This window comes from Pinus tabuliformis, chromosome 7 (assembly GCF_031772625.1).
Source record: "Pinus tabuliformis cultivar Carrire ecotype Pingquan chromosome 7, CPIR1, whole genome shotgun sequence".
Taxonomy (NCBI): Eukaryota; Viridiplantae; Streptophyta; class Pinopsida; order Pinales; family Pinaceae; genus Pinus; species Pinus tabuliformis.
Window position 1 is genome coordinate 1,635,449,056 of NC_142293.1, and position 20,000 is coordinate 1,635,469,055.

The window sequence follows — 20,000 nt, forward strand, 5'->3', positions numbered from 1 at the left end:
CTTAGAAATGCCCCCCGACCCTCCACGCCATGCACCGAGGCCACCTAGGAGTCCACCCGCGCCAGCTGACGGTGGACCTCGATCACTTGACCCCCTGCGGCAACCACGATGCGAAGGCAAAGGAAGGAAGCAAATACAAATCAAGAGGGTCGCTACACAATACAAGGACACATATCCGAACAGGAGGAGGGATCAGGCAGCTCCGCACCCCACGCACCCTACGTACAGGAAACCTAGGAGACTTCCCACAGCTTTACTGACTGGACGATGAATAATTTTCCCCTACGGCCACCTCCACGCAAAGGAGGGAGGTCGAAGCGTTCCACCTCGAAATCCTTCTTCCAAATAGCCCCCACCATCGATGACTATAGTATCAAGCCTCTTCCCCATTGGAAACAAAACAACAAGACCAACTCAGCCCACAACCTCTCTTAGAAATGCCCCCCGACCCTCCACGCCACGCACTGAGGCCACCTAGGAGTCCACCCGCGCTAGCTGACGGTGGACCTCGATCACTTGACCGCCTGCGGCAACCAAGATGTGAAGGCAAAGGAAGGAAGCAAATGCAAATAAAGAGGGTCGCTACACAATACAAGGACAAATATCCAACAGGAGGAGGGATCAGGCAGCTCTGCACCGCACGCACCCTACGTACAGGCAACCTAGGAGATTTCCCACAGCTTTACCGACCAGATGATGAATAATTTTCCCCTACGGCCACCTCCACGCAAAGGAGGGAGGTCAAAGCGTTCCACCTCAAAATCCTTCCTCCAAATAGCCCCCACCATCGATGACTATAGTAGCAAGCCTCCTCCCCATTGGAAACAAAACAACAACACCAACCGAGCCCACAACCTCTCTTATAAATGCCCCCCGACCCTCCACGCCACGCACCGAGGCCACTTAGGAGTCCACCCGCGCCAGCTGACGGTGGACCTCGATCACTTGACCGCTTGCGGCAACCACGATGCGAAGGAAAAGGAAGGAAGCAAATGCAAATCAAGAGGGTCGCTACACAATACAAGGACACATATCTGAACAGGAGGAGGGATCGGGCAGCTCCGCACCCCACACACCCTACGTACAGGCAACCTAGGAGATTTCCCACAGATTTACCGACCGGACGATGAATAATTTTCCCCTACGGCCACCTCCACGCAAAGGAGGGAGGTCGAAGCATTCCACCTCGAAATCCTTCTTCCAAATAGCCCCCACCATCGATGACTATAGTAGCAAGCCTCCTCCCCATTGGAAACAAAACAAAAACACCAACTGAGCCCACAACCTCTCTTAGAAATTCCCCCCGACCCTCCACGCCACGCACCGAGGCCACCTAGGAGTCCACCCGCGCCAGCTGACGGTGGACCTCGATCACTTGACCGCCTGCGGCAACCACGATGTGAAGGAAAAGGAAGGAAGCAAATGCAAATCAAGAGCGTCGCTACACAATACAAGGACACATATCCGAACAGGAGGAGGCATCGGGCAGCTCCGCACCCCACGCACCCTATGTACAGGCAACTTAGGAGATTTTCCACAGCTTTACCAACCGACGATGAATAATTTTCCCCTACGGCCACCTCCATGCAAAGGAGGGAGGTCGAAGCGTTCCACCTCGAAATCCTTCTTCCAAATAGCCCCCACCATCGATGGCTATAGTAGCAAGCCTCCTCCCCATTGGAAGCAAAACAACAAGACCAACCGAGCCCAAGACCAACTCAATTACCAACCCACCTTTCACACGAAAAGCAAAACCCTCCACACCAAATAGGGAGGAGGTGAACAATATAACGAGGAGCCAATTTCAATGGAGCCACAAATGGCTGCCCAGCCCAATCAAAATTATCTATTCGCAACAACGACAGGCACGATAGCGACATAGGCAATGACGGAGTTTTGGGGCTTCCATCTGGGACTTGCAACAACGAAGGATCAAAGGAGTGCCAAGAAAACTTTCAACATTCTTATCGTTGGGATGGGAAAGAGGGACGGGGATGAGCATGGCCCACATTACCGCTCATGTGCTACCGAGCGGGGATGGAGTGAAGACGAAAATAGGCCGCCCTTCAAATGACCCAAGGCCATTGTTCAGGCAAACCCGAAAACACAACTCGATCACCAACCCACCTTTCACGCGGAAAGAAAACCTACCGCCGGTATCATCGGGAGGGGCACGAGGGGACCAGGACGAGCCAGGGAGCCACACCACAAAAGCCCATACAGCTCCAAGAACTTGGAGAGCAGAAGGGGAATTGTTCACATATGCCTCCCAGGCCGAGCCTGGCCAACATTACCGCTCATGCGCTACCGAGTGGGGATGGATAGAAGATGAAAATCAGCCGCCCTACTAACGACCCAAGGCCATCGTTCAGGCAAACCCGAAAACACAACTCGATTACTATCCCACCTTTCACACGGAAATAAAACCTGTCGCTGGTATCATCTGGAGGGGCACGCAGGGACCAGGACGAGCTAGGGAGCCACACCACAACAGCCCATACAGCTCCAAGAACTTGGAGAGCGGAAGGGGAATTATTCACATATGCCTCCCAGGCCGAGCCTGGCCAACATTACCGCTCATGCGCTACCGAGTGGCGATGGAGAGAAGATGAAAATCGACCGCCCTACAAACGACCCAAGGCCATCGTTCAGGCAAACCCAAAAACACAACTCGATTACCAACCCACCTTTCACACGGAAAGAAAACTTGTCACTGGTATCATCTGGAGGGGCACGCGGGACCAGGAGGAGCCATAGAGCCACACCACAATAGCCCAAACAGCTCCAAGGACTTGGAGAGCAGAAGGGGAATTGTTCACATATGCCTCCCAGGCCAAGCCTGGCCAACATTACCGCTCATGCGCTACCCAGTGGGGATGGAGAGAAGATGAAAATCGGCAGCCCTACAAACGACCTAAGGCCATCGTTCAGGAAAACGTGAAAACACAACTCGATTACCAACCCACCTTTCACACAGAAAGAAAACCTATCGCTGGTATCATCTGGAGGGGCACGCGGGGACCAAGACGACCCAAGGCCATCGTTCAGGCAAACGCGAAAACACAACTCAATTACCAACCCACCTTTCACACGGAAAGAAAACCTGTCACTGGTATCATCTGAAGGGGCATGCAGGGACCAAGACGAGCCAGGGAGCCACACCAAAACAACCCATACAGCTCCAAGAACTTGGAGAGCGGAAGGGGAATTGTTCACATATGCCTCCCAGGCCGAGCCTGGCCAACATTACCGCTCATGCGCTACTGAGTGGGGATGGAGAGAAGATGAAAATCGGCCGCCCTACAAACGACCCAAGGCCATTGTTCAGGCAAACACGAAAACACAACTCAATTACCAACCCACCTTTCACACGGAAAGAAAACCTGTCGCTGGTATCCTCTGAAGGGGCACGCGGGGACCAAGACGAGCCAGGGAGCCACACAGCAACATGCCATACAGCTCCAAGAACTTGGAGAGCAGAAGGGGAATTGTTCACATATGCCTCCCAGGACGACCCTGGCAAAAATTACCACTCATGCGCTACCGAGTGGGGATGGAGAGAAGATGAAAATCGGCGGCCCTACAAATGACCCAAAGCCATCGTTCAGGCAAACACGAAAACAAAACTCAATTACCAACCCATATTTCACACGGAAAGAAAACCTGTCACTCGTATCCTCTAAAGGGGCACGCGGGGACCAAGACAAGCCACGGAGCCACACAACAACAGCCCATACAGCTCCAAGAACTTGGAGAGCAGAAGGGGAATTGTTCACATATGCCTCCCAGGCTGAGCCTGGCCTACCGCTCATGCGCTACTGAGTGGGGATGGAGAGAAGATGAAAATCGGCCACCCTACAAACGACCCAAGGCCATTGTTTAGGCAAACGCGAAAACACAACTCAATTACCAACTCACCTTTCACACGGAAAGAAAACCTGTCGCTGGTATCCTCTGAAGGGGCATGCGGGGACCAAGACGAGCCAGGGAGCCACACAACAATAGCCCATACAGCTCCAAGAACTTGGAGAGCGGAAGGGGAATTGTTTACATATGCCTCCCAGGCCGAGCCTGGCCAACATTACCGCTCATGCGCTACCAAGTGGGGATGGAGAGAAGATGAAAATCGGCCGCCCTACAAACGACCCAAGGCCATCGTTCAGACAAACACAAAAACACAACTCAATTACCAACCCACCTTTCACACAGAAAGAAAACTTGTCGCTTGGATAATCTGGAATTTGAATGGGCCCCCGCATGACCGAAACGAAGCAACAAGGGAGAGCTAGGCAAAGGAGCAGCAAGAACATGCACAAAGCCAACCTCGGGTCACAACTTAGCATTTTTCATACGGGCTAGTTGGCCCGTGCACGCCCCAGCCCGAACGAATTTGCAAGGGTGCCTGCACGACCGAAACGAAGCGACAAGGGAGAGCCGGGCAAACGAGCTGCACAAACATGAACAAAGCCAACCTCGGGTCACAACTTAGCATTTTTGATACGTGCTAGTTAGCCCGGGGGCGCCCTCGCCCGAACGAGTTCACAGGGCGCCCTCAAACGACCCACCCGAACGATTTTGCATGGGCGCTCGAACGACCGAAAAGAAGCGACAAGGGAGAGCCGGGTAAACGAGCTGCAGGAACGTGCACAAAGCCAACCTCAGGTCACAACTTAGCATTTTTGATACGGGCTCGTTCGCTCGGGGGCGCCCTCGCCCAAACGAGTTCACGCGGGCGCCCTCAAACTACCCGCCCGAACGACCCAAACGAAGCGACAAGGGAGAGTCGGGCAAACGAGCTGCACGAACGTGCACAAAGCCAACCTCGGGTCACAACTTAGCTTTTTCGATACGGGCGCGCCCTCGCCCAAATGACTCGCACGAACGAGTTCACACGGGCGCCCTCAAACGACCCGGCCGAACGACCGAAACGAAGCGACAAGGGAGAGCCGGGAAACGAGCTGCACGAACGTGCACAAAGCCAACCTCGGGTCACAACTTAGCATTTCTGATACGGGCTCATTCGCCCAGGCGCGCCCTCGCCCAAACGACCCGCCCGAACGAGTTCACACGGGCGCCCTCAAAAGACCCGCCCGAATGACGGAAACGAAGCGACAAGGGAGAGCCGGGCAAACGAGCTGCACGAACGTGCACAATGCCAACCTCGGGTCACAACTTAGCAATTTTGATATGGGCTCGCTCGCACGGGTGCGCCCTCGCCCGAACGACCCGCCCGAACGAGTTAACACGGGCGCCCTCAAACGACCCGCCCGAACGACCGAAACGAAGTGACAAGGGAGAGCCGGGAAAACAAGCTGCATGAACGTGCACAAAGCCAACCTCGGGTCACAACTTAGCATTTTTGATACGGGCTCGTTCGCCTGGGCGTGCCCTCGCTCGAACGACCCGCCCGAACGAGTTCACACGGGCGCCCTCAAATGACCTGCCCGAACGACGGAAACGAAGCGACAAAGGAGAGTCGGGAAAACGAGCTACACGAACGTGCACAAAGCGAACCTCGGGTCACAACTTAGCAATTTTGATATGGGCTCGCTCGCCTGGGCGCGCCCTCGCCCGAATGACCCGCCCGAACGAGTTCACACAGGCGCCCTCAAACGACCCGCCCGAACGACCGAAACGAAGCGACAAGGGAGAGCCGGCAAACGAGCTGCATGAACGTGCACAAAGCCAACCTCAGGTCACAACTTAGCATTTTTGATACGGGCTCGTTCGCCCGGGCGCGCCCTCGCCCGAACGACTCGCCCGAACAACCCGCCCGAACGAGTTCACACAGGCGCCCTCAAACGACCCGCGCGAACGGCCCAAACGAAGCGACAAGGGAGAGCCGGGCTAACGAGCTGCACGAACATGCACAAAGCTAACCTCGGGTCACATATTAGAAATTTTGATATGGGCTCGCTCGCCTGGGCGCGCCCTCGCCCAAACGACCCGCCCGAACGAGTTCACACGGGCACCCTCAAACGACCCGCCCGAACGACCGAAACGAAGCGACAAGGGAGAGCCGGGCAAACGAGCTGCACGAATGTGCACAAAGCCAACCTCGGGTCACAACTTAGCATTTTTGATACGGGTTCGTTCGTGTGGGTGCGCCCTCGCCCGAACGACTTGCCTGAATGACCCGCCCGAACGAGTTCACACGGGCGCCCTCAAACGACCCTCGTGGACGACCCAAACGAAGCGACAAGGGAGAGTCGGGCAAACGAGCTGCACGAACGTGCACAAAGACAACCTCGGGTCCCAACTTAGCATTTTTTATACGGGCTCGTTCGCCCGGCGCGCCCTCGCCCGAACGACCTGCCTGAACGAGTTCACACGGACGCCCTCAAACAACCCGCCCAAACGACCGAAACGAAGCGACAAGGGAGAGCCGGGAAAATGAGCTGCACGAACGTGCACAAAGCCAACCTCGGGTCACAACTTAGCATTTTTGATACGGGCTCGTTCGCTCTGGCGAGCCCTTGCCCGAACGACCCGCCCGAACGACCCGCCCGAATGAGTTCACACGGGCGCCCTCAAACGACCCGCCCGAACGATTTCGCATGGGCGCCCGAATGACCGAAACGAAGCAACAAGGGAGAGCCGGGCAAACGAGCTGCAGGAACGTGGACAAAGCCAACCTCTGGTCACAACTTAGCAGTTTTGATACGGGCTCGTTCGCCCGGGCGCGCCCTCACCCGAACGACCCGCCCGAATGAGTTCACACGGGTGCCCTCAAACGACGTGCCTGAACGATTTTGCATGGGCGCCCGAACGACCGAAACGAACCGACAAGGGAGATATGGGCAAACGAGCTGCACGAATGTGTACAAAGCAACCTCGGGTCACAACTTAGCATTTTTTATACGGCCCTCGCCCAAACGACCCACCCGAACGAGTTCACACGGGCGCCCTGAAACGACCCACCCGAACAAGTTCACACGGGCGCCCTGAAACAACCCGCCCGAACGAGTTCACATGGGCGCCCTCAAACGACCCGCCCGAACGAGTTCACACGGGCGCCCTCAAACGACCGGCCCAAACGATTTTGCATGTGCGCCCAAATGATCGAAACGAAGCGACAAGGGAGAGCTGGGCAAACGAGCTGCACGAACGTGCACAAAGCCAACCTCGGGTCACAACTTAGCATTTTTTATACGGGCTCGTTCGCCCGGGCACGCCCTCGCCCGAACAACCCGCCCGAATGAGTTCACACGGGCGCCCTCAAACGACCCGCCCGAACGATTTCGCATGGGTGCCTGAACGAACGAAACGAACCGACAAGGGAGATGCGGGCAAACGAGCTGCACAAACGTGCACAAAGCCAACCTCGGGTCACAACTTAGCATTTTTGATACGGCCCTCACCCGAACGACCCGCCCGAATGAGTTCACACGAGCGCCCTCAAACGACCCGCCCCAACGATTTTGCATGGGCGCCCAAACGACCGAAACGAACTGACAAGGGAGAGCCAGGAAAATGAGCTGCACAAACGTGCACAAAGCCAACCTCAGGTCACAACTTAGCATTTTTAATATGACCCTCGCCCGAACGAGTTCACACGGGAGCCCTCAAACGACCCGCCCGAATGAGTTCACACGGGCACCCTCAAACGACCCGCCCGAACGAGTTCACACGGGCGCCCCCCAAACGACCCGCCCGAACGACCCCGCCGAAAGAGTTCACACAGGCGCCCTCAAACGACCCGCCCAAACGACCCGCTCGAACGACTTGCCCGAACGAGTTCACACGGCACCCTCAAACGACTCGCCTGAACGACCGAAATGAACCGACATGGGAGGGCCGGGAAAACGAGCTGTACGAACGTGCACAAAGCCAACCTCGGGTCACAACTTAGCATTTTTGATACGGCCCTCGCTCGAACGACCCGCCCGAACGAGTTCACACGGGCGCCCTCAAACGACCCGCCCGAACGATTTTGCATGGGCGCCCGAACGACCGAAACGAACCAACAAGGGAGAGCCGGGCAAACGAGCTGCACGAACGTGCACAAAGCCAACCTCGGGTCACAACTTAGCATTTTTTATACAGCCCTCACCCGAACGATCCACCTGAACGACCGCCCGAACGAGTTTACATGGGCACCCTCAAACGACCCGCCCGTACGATTTTGCATGGGCGCCTGAACGACTGAAACGAACTGACAAGGGAGAGCCGGGCAAACGAGCTACACGAACGTGCACAAGCCAACCTCGGGTCACAACTTAGCATTTTTAATACGGCCTCGCCCGAATGACTCGACCGAACGAGTTCACACGGGTGCCCTCAAACGACCCGCCCGAACGAGTTCACACGGCGCCCTCAAACGACCCACCGACCGAACGACCCGCGCTCGAACAACCCGCCCGAACGAGTTCACACGGGCACCCTCAAACGACCCGCTCAAACGATTTTGCATGGGCGCCCGAACGACTGAAACGAACCGACAAGGGAGAGCCGGGCAAACAAGCTACACGAACATGCACAAAGCCAACCTCGGGTCACAACTTAGCGTTTTTAATACGGCCCTCGCCCGAACGAGTTCACACGGGCGCCCTCAAACGACCTCCCGAATGACCCGCCCGAACGAGTTCACACGGGTGCCCTCAAACGACCCGCCCGAACGACCCGCCCGAACGAGTTCACACGGGCGCCCTCAAAACGACCTACCCGAATGACCCGCCGAACGAGTTCACACGGGCGCCCTCAAACAAACCTGCCCGAACGAGTTCACACGGGGCGCCCTCAAACGACCCGCCTAAACGACCCGCCCGAACGAGTTCACACGGGCGCCCTCAAACGACGACCCGCCCGAACGAGTTCACACGGCCGCCTCAAACGACCGCCCGAACGCCCTGCCCGAACGATGTTCACACGGGCGCCCTCAAATGACCCTCCCGAACGAGTTCACACGGGCGCCCTCAAACGACCCACCCGAACGAGTTCACACGGGCGCCCTCAAATGACCCGCCCGAACGAGTTCACACGGGCGCCCTCAAACGACCAGCCCGAACGACCCGCTCGAACGACCTGCCCGAATGAGTTCACACGGGCACCCTCAAACAACCCGCCCGAACGATTTTGCATGGTCACACGAACGACCGAAACTAACCGACAAGGGAGCGCCGGGAAAACGAGCTACACAAACATTCACAAAGCCAACCTCGGGTCACAACTTAGCATTTTTGATACGCCATCGCCGACACGACCCGCCCGAACGAGTTCACACGGGCGCCCTCAAACAACCCGCCCGAACGACCGAAACGAAATGACAAGGGAGAGCCGGGCAAATGAGCGGCACGAACGTGAATAAAGCAAACCTTGGGTCACAACATAGAATTTTCGATACGGCCCTCGCCCGAACGACCTGCCCGAATCAGTTCACACGGGCGCCCTCAAACGACCCGCCCGAACGAGTTCACACGGGCACCCTCAAACGACCCGCCCGAACGATTTTGCATGGGCGCCTGAACGACCGAAACGAACCGACAAGGGAGAGCCTGACAAACGAGCTGCACGAACGTGCACAAAGCCAACCTCGGGTCACAACTTAGCATTTTTGATACGGCCCCTGTCCGAATGACCCACCCGAACGAGTTCACACGGGCGCCCTCAAACGACCCGCCCGAACGAGTTCACACGGGCGCCCTCAAACGACCCGCCCAAACGATTTTGCATGGGCGCCCGAACGACCGAAACGAACCGACAAGGGAGAGCCAAGCAAACAAGCTGCACGAACGTGCTCAAAGCCAACCTCGGGTCACAACTTAGAATTTTTGATACGGCCCCCGCCCAAACGAGTTCACACGGGCGCCCTCAAACGGCCCGCCCGAACGAGTTCACACAGGCGCCCTCAAACGACCTGCACGAACGAGTTCACACGGGCACACTCAAACGACCCGCCCGAATGATTTTGCATGGTTGCTCGAACGAACGAAACGAACCGACAAGGGAGAGCTGGGAAAACGAGCTGCACGAACGTGCACAAAGCCAACCTTTGGTCACAACTTAGCATTTTTGATACGGCGTTCGCCCGAACGACCCGCTCGAACGAGTTCACATGGCGCCCTCAAACGACCCGCCCAAACGAGTTCACACGGGCGCCCTCAAACGACCCGCCCGAACGAGTTCACATGGGCGCCCTCAAACGACCCGCCCGAACGAGTTCACACGGGCGCCCTCAAACGACCCACCCGAACGATTTTGCATGGGCGCCCGAACGACCGAAACGAACCGACAAGCGAGAGTTGGGTAAACGAGCTGCATGAACGTGCACAAAGCCAACCTCGGGTCACAACATAGCATTTTTTATACGACCCTCGCCCGAACGACCCGCCCGAACGAGTTCACACGGGCACCCTCAAACGACCCGCCTGGACGACCTGCCCGAATGAGTTCTCACGGGCGCCCTCAAACGACACGCCCAAACGATTTCGTATGGGCGCCCGAACGACCGAAACGAACCGACAAGGAGAGCCAGGCAAACGAGCTGCACGAACGTGCACAAAGCCAACCTCGGGTCACAACTTAGCATTTTTGATACGGGCTCATTCGCCCGGGCGTGCCCTCGCCTAAACGACCCGCCCGAACGAGTTCACACGGGCGCCCTCAAACGACTCGCCCGAACGGTTTTGCATGGGTGCCCGAACGATCGAAACAAACTGACAAGGGAGATCCGGGCAAACGAGCTGCACGAACGTGCACAAATCCAACCTCGGGTCACAACTTAGCATTTTTGATACGACCCTCGCCCGAACGACCCACACGAATGAGTTCACACGGGCGCCCTCGAACGACCCCCCCGAACGAGTTTACACAGTCGCCCTCAAAGGACCCGCCCGAACGAGTTCACACGGGCGCCCTCAAACGACCCGCCCGAATGATTTTGCATGGGCGCTCGAACGACCGAAATGAACCGACAAGGGAGAGCCGGGAAAATGACCCACCCGAACGAGTTTACATGGGCTCCGACACACGACCAAAACGAAGTCACAAGGGAGATTCGGGCAAACAGGCGGGACGATCGTGCACAAGGCCCACCCCCGTTCACAACATAGCATTTTTTATACGGCCATGTGTGCCCTGGGTGCCGTCACACGAGACGACATGACACGACCCGACCCGTTTGCACGGGCACCCACACACGACACGTCCCGACCCGCCTGAACGAAATTTGGGGTTTCCATGGGCGCACGACCCGAACGAAATTTCGGGGTTTCCGTGGGTGCACGACCCGAACGAAGGCACGTGGAGCATCAGGAAAATGGGCCACATGAACATGCTGAAGACACACGGGCGGTCACGACTTAGCATTTTTGGCACGCCCACGTGTGCCCGGGCACCCACACACGGCACGACACGGCCCGACCGGCCTTGTGCGAGCCGACCCGACCCGCCCAAACGCGTTTTGCACGGGCACCCACACACGACACGACACGAACAAAATTTGGGGTTTCCTTCTATGCACAACCCGAACGAAATTTGGGGTTTCCATGGGTGCGCGACCCGAACGAAGGCACAAGGCAGCGTCGGGAAAACGGGCCGCACGAACGTGTAGAAGGAACATGGGGGGTCATGACTTAGCATTTTTGGCACTGCCACGTGTGCCCGAGCACCCACGCATGGCACGACCCGACCCGCCCGAACGAAGGCACGACGGAGCGTCGGGCAAACGGGTCGCGCGAACGTGCAGGAGGCACATGGGTGGTCACGCCCTAACATTTTTTGCACGGCCACATGTTCCCGAGCACCCACGCACGGCACGGCATGACCCGACCCCACTCGACTCGCCCGAACGCGTTTGCACGGGCACCCACACACGACACGACCCGACCCACCCGAACGGAATTTGGGGTTTCCATGTGTGCACGACCCGAACGAAATTTGGGGTTTCCATGGGTGCACGACCCGAACGAAGGCACCTTACTATCTCCAAGGCCTTCGTAGGTGTCAAGGGTCCTTTATCTTTTTCTTCCTTTGTCAGAGTTGTCGTGCCTTCTTTCGAGAGATGTTGAGGAATCTTGTCAAATAGTTATTCTTTGTGACCACGATGTTCTTCATTTTCTTCTTATTGGATTGATTGGTCAACCACCTTATACTCCTTATGAGAGCACTTCTTCATGTTGACCTTTACTCCACTGTAGCACATGCCTCCGAGCATGTCGTTGGCAAAAGAGATCCTTTTCTTCTTGATCGTGATTCTAGAAATTTTCCCATGACCCAATCAATATATATGGCGACGTGACTTAAAATTTGATGCATACATACCTCACCTTGATTATGCTTTTATCATCACAGCTTTATTTGATAGTTCTCCTCGATTGGTGTAGCCTTTCTTGCTTCATCTGCTCTCGCCTGTATATCATCCTCTCTTGAATCCCATAAATGGGACCCCCAATGAGACCTCTACCCCCTTTGAAAGAAGACTTTAAGCAAAGAGGATGACTTAGTCCTAGGAGGATCTTCCTTCTTTTGCTTCTTGTCGTCTTCTTTCGCTTCTTAAGTTACATGAGCTTCTTCCCTTTTTCTCTTGTTGTTGTTGTCCTTCTTAAGTTTATGAAAATACCTTTTGTAGCGTCCATACTCTTGGCATCCAAAGCGTTCGACTTTGGACATGTAGTGGCCCCAACCAATTTGTTACTTTCCTTGCAAAAAGACACTGAGGTATACTCAGAGGGGGACATATACATACTTGATAGAGTTTGAGATGTAGTGAACTTGCTTTCTTCTTGAAGACTTGATGGCTTGCCTTCCTTAGATCTTGATGTTGTTCAAGTTGCTTTCTTCAAATGGACTTGCTTGATGACTCTACTCGTAGAGCCTTTCATTCTTCAAGATGGTGTAGCTTGATGTAGGTCCCTCTTTGATTTGTTCTTCTTCTAGGTGCATTTATACAAGGCGTTTCTTCTTGCTTTGTAGTCTTCCATGAGGAATGATAGATGGTATACCTTCTTGTCCTTGATGTGATTGAGACTTCTTGGCTTGACACTTCAACCTTGCGGATGTTCTTGAGATTCCCTTTCCTTGATGTGTCACCTTAGCTCCAATACCGTGTTGAAGAATCTGGGGCAATGGGGTATAGCGGGATTCTTCTAGACTTGATAACAATTTGTGAAGCTCTTTTGCAATTTATCGTGTTACCTTAATCTTCTTCTCTTCTTATTAATGCATGTGTGTTTACTTTCATCAAACTGGTGCCAAAAACATAAGAACAAGAACACAAGATGTTGGCTCTCTGCCAGGGAAAAACCTCTCTCTCTCTCTCTCAGAGAGGAAAACCCTTTCGTAAATTTCCCTCATTGAAGCTTCTTATTGGTCATTGCGAAGCCCTAGACCCTTGACAATAATATCCCCCAAGCACAAGTCGAGTCCTTCCTCCTCTCTGCACTTTGTTTCTTCGGTGCTTCGTTCCCCGACACTCTGTCCTTCTTTCAACTTTTGATAGTCCATGGTGGACTAGCTCTAGAAGAGACTCCAACCTTTGATCCTTAGCGAGGTCCTTTACCAATGAAGAAACCTTCATTCTCTTGACCAACCGAGCCTTTTTCTTGATGTGAGGTTGCAGGCTCGATGTACACCAAGTTTACTACACCTGGGGCGATTTCCATCGCGACGAGACATGGAAACCCCAAATTTCCCGCACTTGGGATGCTTTCGACAAGGCGGGACATGGAATCCCCAGGTACCCCGCAATTTGGTGACCTTTGTCGAGGAGGGACCGCGAGACCCCATGTCACACTCCTATCCTAGTGGTAGTATTTCAACCATGCATAAGCGGGTGCGGCACCGCCGTACTTTTTCCTTTTACCAATACTTGAATACACGGTCTGCGCCTACTTCAACACTCGGTCAATTTTCCAGTAAGTGTTCACAATGCAGTGAAAATAACTTACCATAAATTTATCTTCTTCAATTATTCTTTCAACCTGTCGTGTCGTGTGGTCATGCTGCACTGGCCCGCGGCCTGCACGACACAACTCCACACCTAAACTGCAAACCTGTCCGCCCGAATTTCCCTTCCGCGGCGCCCAAACTCTGCCTGTCGGTGCGGTCCATAGTGAGGGCACATGGCCCGCATGCAGTGCGGCCTACCTGCCCGGACGGTAACCCGCCCTGCTCTGCCTGTCCGCGCTACCAAGCCCGACCTGCCCTCTATAATCTGCCCGCCGGTGCGGCCCTCTTACCTACGTCCTTCTCTTCCTTCTGTTTTCGCCCAACTCCTTCCTCCGCACATGTTCTACGATGTGGAATTCTGCGTTCGATGTCCCTTCGTCGAACGCCATCCTCCTTACTTATACCCATCCTTTCGCCCAAGGGCCGTGTCTCTCGAGGATAACAAGGGTCAGCTCCATCAACATGCATGCCTAGCTGACCTGCCACATAACCTCGACACGCCCCATTCCAATGAACCACCGCGTCCCTTCGTGTGCACCGTCGCACCCATGGGTCGGCTCCAACACCTCGCCGATTACACCCGTCGCCGCACGTCGCACACCTACCCGCATCCTGACTCGTCCGCACATGGTCACCTCTTTCATCTGGGCACGCAACAAGGGTCGCCCGCGCGCCTTCCGTCGGTGGCTCGGCCATCGTGCAGGTATCAAGGGGCGTGCGCCATCCCCAACACGGCGCGAGCGACATGGGAACCCCGCGTGTCATGCCCCCAGGCCTACACTACTCTTTCAGCCGTACTTGGCGAGGTGCGGCACCACCGAACACTTCCTTTTCACCAATACTTATGTTCATGGACTACACCTAACCATTAGTCTACTTAGTTTGTTTTTCGCAACCAAGTATTGTTATGTTTCCTTTATGCCAATGAACACCCATAGGCATAGGCGATTATCATTAGCAATTATACATGAAGAACACAATTGCACAGTGTAAAGGGAGGGGCAACCCCCTGAACAATGAATCTGCCCGAATACAATAAATTATTCAACTCTACAATGTTTACGGGGCTTTACAAGTATTCTTGGGAAACACCAAGTTTCATACTTAGCCAATTTTACAAATAGGCAACACCTCCGTGTGCCAACCGAGTTCCTTGCCCAACCGTACTCGTCGACCGAACCTCGTTTACTGCTGTACGATGGGCGGGTGACCTCACCCGAGTCACCCACCATTTCCTGTTGCACGAAGGGCGGGCGACTTACCCGAGTCACTCCGAGACACCTCCGCGTTTCTTCTTCCACGACAGGCGGGCGACCTACCTGAGACACCCCGTGTCACACCGAACGGCGGGTGCCTTCCTTACCCTCGCCCTCACTCGAGAACCGAACCCTATGCGTATCGTGTGTGCTTGCCCAAGAGGGGGTGCATATATGCCTGCGCCTCTTTTCCGACCTGCTCCACTACTTCGCACTTTTTTCTTGATCACCGAATGCTCATGTTCGAATGTCCATCTTCGAATGAATGCCAAATGCTCCAACGCCTTGCCATATTTATACGAGCGGTTGGGCGAGTCGCTGCCCAGGCTGACTCGACCACCGCGTGCCAAAACACCCTTACACGTCGCAAACTTGCCATCCTATTGCTTGTCGGTAAACAATCCTCCGTTCAAGGCGCCCCAACATGTGAGTCGGCCCGTGGGTTATGCCAAACGATCCCACGCTATAAACCAACCATCGCTCCACCTCTAATGTGCATTATACTTATGTCCCTTCCCACATTTCGGTCGTAGAGTTCGCACTTCGCACTGACGGGGAGAAACCGAACCGCAGGTCCTTACACCGCGTTTCCCAGACTTGGGTAGCAATTTTTGTTGTGACGCGAAATGGAAACCCAGTGTGTGTCCGCTGACTTGGGTAGCAGTTTTCATCGCGCCGTGAAATGGACACCCCGAGTTCCTCGGACTTTGGCGGCTCTTCGTGGCCCCATGACATGGAAATCTGAAGTTCCACAGACTCTCGGGCAATTGAGGGTGTGCCGCGACATGGAAACAGCGAGTTCCCCAGACTTGGGCAGCGGTTTCGAAACACCCCAAGTTCCCGAGACTTGCGAGCTTGTTTGCATCGTCATGGAAACCCCAAGTTCCCCGCGTTTCCCTCGTGCCGTAAAATGCAGAAACCTGTGGTTCCATCAAGGGCGCGACATGGAAACCCCAAGCTCCCCAGGCTTGGGCGTGACATGGAAAACCCCGAGTCCCCGCAGGCTTGGGTGCCGCCGGCTTCGGTCGTGGTGCGACATGGAAACCGCAAGCTTCCCCAGGCCTGGGCGCCGGGGCGTGACTTGGAAACCCCCAGTTTTCCCAGGCTTGGCCGCCGCCGGTTTCGGTCGTGGCGCTGCCGGTTTCGGTCGGGGCGCGACATGGAAACCCCAAGTTTCCCTCGGCTTGGCCGCCGCCGGTTTCGGTCGTGGCGCTGCCGGTTTCGGTCGGGGCGCGACATGGAAACCCCAAGTTTCCCCCGGCTTGGGCACCAGGGCGTGACATAGAAACCCCAAGTTTCCCCAGGCTTGGGCGCGACTTGTAAACCCCAAAAAATTTTGCACCGGGCGGAAACCCCAAATTTTGGTCGCCGCCTAGAAACCCCACATTCTGGGCGCTGCATGGAAGCCCCAAATTTCGGGCGTCGGCTGGAAACCCCAAATTTTGGGTACTGCCTGGAAACCCCACATTCTGGGCACCGCATGGAAGCGCCAAATTTTGGGCGCCGGGTGGAAACCCCAAATTTTCGGGGAGAAATGGAAGCCCCAAATTTTGGGCGTTGGCTGGAGACCCCAAATTTTGGGCGTTGGCTGGAGACCCCAAATTTTGGGCGCCACATGGAAACCCCAAATTTTGGCGCCGCATGGAAACCCCAAATTTTGGGCACCGCATGGAAACCCCAAATTTTGGGTGCCGCATAGAAACCCCAAATTTTGGGTGCCGCGTGGAAACCCCAAATTTTGGGTGCCGCGTGGAAACCCCAAATTTTTGGCGCCGCATGGAAACCCCAAATTTTGGGCGCTGGGTGGAAACCCCAAATTCTGGGCGCCGGGTGGAAACCCCACATTTCGGGCGCCGCCTGGAAACCCCACATTTTGGGCTCCGCCTGGAAACCCCACATTTTGGGCACCGTGTGGAAACCCCACATCTTGGGCGCCGCATGGAAACCCCACATTTTGGGTGCCGCCTGGAAACCCCAAATTTTGGGTACCGCCTGGAAACCCCAAATTTTGGGCGCCGGGTGGAAACCCCAAATTTTGGGCGCCGCATGGAAACCCCAAATTTTGGGCGCCAGGTGGAAACCCCAAATTTTGGGCACCGCATGGAAACCCCAAATTTTGGGTGCCGCATGGAAACCCCAAATTTTGGGCGCCGGGTGGAAACCCCAAATTTTGGGCGCCGCATGGAAACCCCAAATTTTTGGTGCCGGGTGGAAACCCCAAATTTTGGACGCCGGGTGGAAACCCCACATCTTGGGTGCCGCATGGAAACCCCAGCTTTCCCGGGCTCCGGCGCCTTTTTCGTCGCGGTGTGGAAACCCCAAATTTCCCGCCCCCAAGCAATGAAAAATTGTCGTCTGGAGGAAAGAGGCAGAGGCGCGAGAGGGTTGCCCGGATTTTGTTTGTGACAAGAGCGAAGCTCTGAATCGAGGCGACCAAGGGCTGAATCTCAGTGGATCGTGGCAGCCAGGCTACTATGCCACTTACAATACCCTGTCGCGTATTTAAGTCGTCTGCAAAGGATTCTTCTCAACAACCGTTTGGAATTGAACTTCAAAGTTGCCCCGATCGAGATGCTTCACGGTCGCGGTTTGCAAATGACACGGGCCCCTGGGGGCGACAAAGCGACGCCCCTACTGCGGGTCGAGATACAGTCAAAGAGTGACATGCACCGCTTCTAGCGTGGATTCTGACTTAGAGGCGTTCAGTCATAATCCGACACACGGTAGCTTCGCGCCACTGACTTTTCAACCAAGCGCGATGACCAATTGTGTGAATCAACGGTTCCTCTCGTACTAAGTTGAATTACTATTGCGGTGCGGTTCATCAGTAGGGTAAAACTAACCTGTCTCACGATGGTCTATACCCAGCTCACGTTCCCTATTGGTGGGTGAACAATCCAACACTTGGTGAATTCTGCTTCACAATGATAGGAAGAGCCGACATCGAAGGATCAAAAAGCAACGTCGCTATGAATGCTTGGCTGCCACAAGCTAGTTATCCCTGTGGTAACTTTTCTGACACCTCTAGCTTCAAATTCTGAAAATCTAAAGGATCGATAGGCCATGCTTTCACGGTTTGTATTCGTACTAAAAATCAAAATCAAATGAGCTTTTACCCTTTTGTTCCACACGAGATTTTTGTTCTCATTGAGCTCATCTTAGGACACCTGCGTTATCTTTTAATAGATGTGCCACCCCAGCCAAACTCCCCACCTGACAATGTCTTCCGCCCAGATCGACCCACCGAAACGTGCCTTAAGGCCAAAAACAGGGGCAGTGCCTCGTCTCCGCCCCATGGAATAAGTAAAATAACGTTAAAAGTAGTCGGACTAGAGTCAAGCTCAATAGGGTCTTCTTTCCCCGCTGATTCTTCCAAGTCCGTTCCCTTGGCTGTGGTTTCGCTAGATAGTAGATAGGGACAGTGGGAATCTCGTTAATCCATTCATGCGCGTCACTAATTAGATGACAGGGCATTTCGCTACCTTAAGAGAGTCATAGTTACTCCCGTCGTTTACCCGCGCTTGGTTGAATTTCTTCACTTTGACATTCAGAGCACTGGGCAGAAATCACATTGCGTCAGCATCCGCAGGGACCATCGCAATGCTTTGTTTTAATTAAACAGTCGAATTCCCCTTGTCTGTACCAGTTCTGAGTCGACTGTTCGACGCCTAGGGAAAAGCCCCCGGCAGGGGGCATTCTATGCCCGTAGCCCAATCGGCACGCGACTGCCCACCCTTGCCACGAGAGTAGCTCGGGCAGACTGCCGACAACCCACGAGTTGAGGGTGCAGACCCCTAGGCCCAGCCCTCAGAGCCAATCCTTTTCCCGAAGTTACGGATCCGTTTTGCCGACTTCCCTTAACTACATTGTTCTATTGACCAGAGGTTGTTCACCTTGGAGACCTGATGTGGTTATGAGTACGACCGGGCATGAACAGTACTTGGTCCTCCAGATTTTCAAGGGCCGCCGAGGGCGCACCGGACACCGCAAGACGTGCAGTGCTCTTCCAGCTGCTGGACCCTATCTCCGGGTGAACCGATTCCAGGGTGGGAAAGCTATTAAAAATAAAAGATAACTCTTCCTGAGACCCCCAATGACGTCTCCGGATTTCCTAACGTTTCCGCCCGCCGCCATGTCCCGGTTCAGGAATATTAACCCGATTCCCTTCCGTTGCTCGTGCAGAGTGCACCCTTGATACAAGGCTTCCCCATCTCTTAGGATCGACTAACCCATGTCCAAGTGTTGTTCACATGGAACCTTTCCCCACTTCAGTCTTCAAAGTTCTCATTTGAATATTTGCTACTACCACCAAGATCTGCACCGGGGGCCGATCTACCCAAGCTCACACCCAAGGTTTCTCAGCGACCCCCGCGTCCTCCTACTCATCGGAGCCAAGCAATTGCTTCGACGGTCGAGTATAGATTGCGCGCTTCAGCGCCATCCATTTTCAGGGCTAGTTGATTCGGTAGGTGAGTTGTTACACACTCCTTAGCGGATTTCGACTTCCATGACCACCTTCCTGCTGTATTAATCAACCAACACCCTTTGTGGGATCTAGGTTAGCGCGCAATTCGGCACCGTAACTCGACTTTCGGTTCATCCCGCATCGCCAGTTCTGCTTACCAAAAATGGCCCACTTGGAGCTCTCGATTCTACGGCACGGCTCAATGGAGCAGCTGCACCCTCTTACCTATTTAAAGTTTGAGAATAGGTTGAGGGCGTTACGCCCCCGATGCCTCTAATCATTTGCTTTACCCGATAAAACTCGCGCGTGAGCTCCAGCTATCCTAAGGAAAACTTCGGAGGAAACCAACTACTAGATGGTTCGATTAGTCTTTCGCCCCTATACCCAAGTCA

At 54.8% G+C, this 20,000-nt stretch overlaps 1 non-coding gene across 1 annotated transcript in view; it reads right to left on the bottom strand.

Moving 5' to 3' along the window:
* Positions 1-17,562: 17,562 nt before the first annotated feature.
* Positions 17,563-20,000, bottom strand: part of LOC149254565 (25S ribosomal RNA) — a 3,346-nt gene continuing 908 nt past the window's right edge. The window contains exon 1 of the ribosomal RNA XR_016267747.1: positions 17,563-20,000. This exon is cut by the window's right edge and continues 908 nt beyond it. This is a non-coding gene — a ribosomal RNA (25S ribosomal RNA).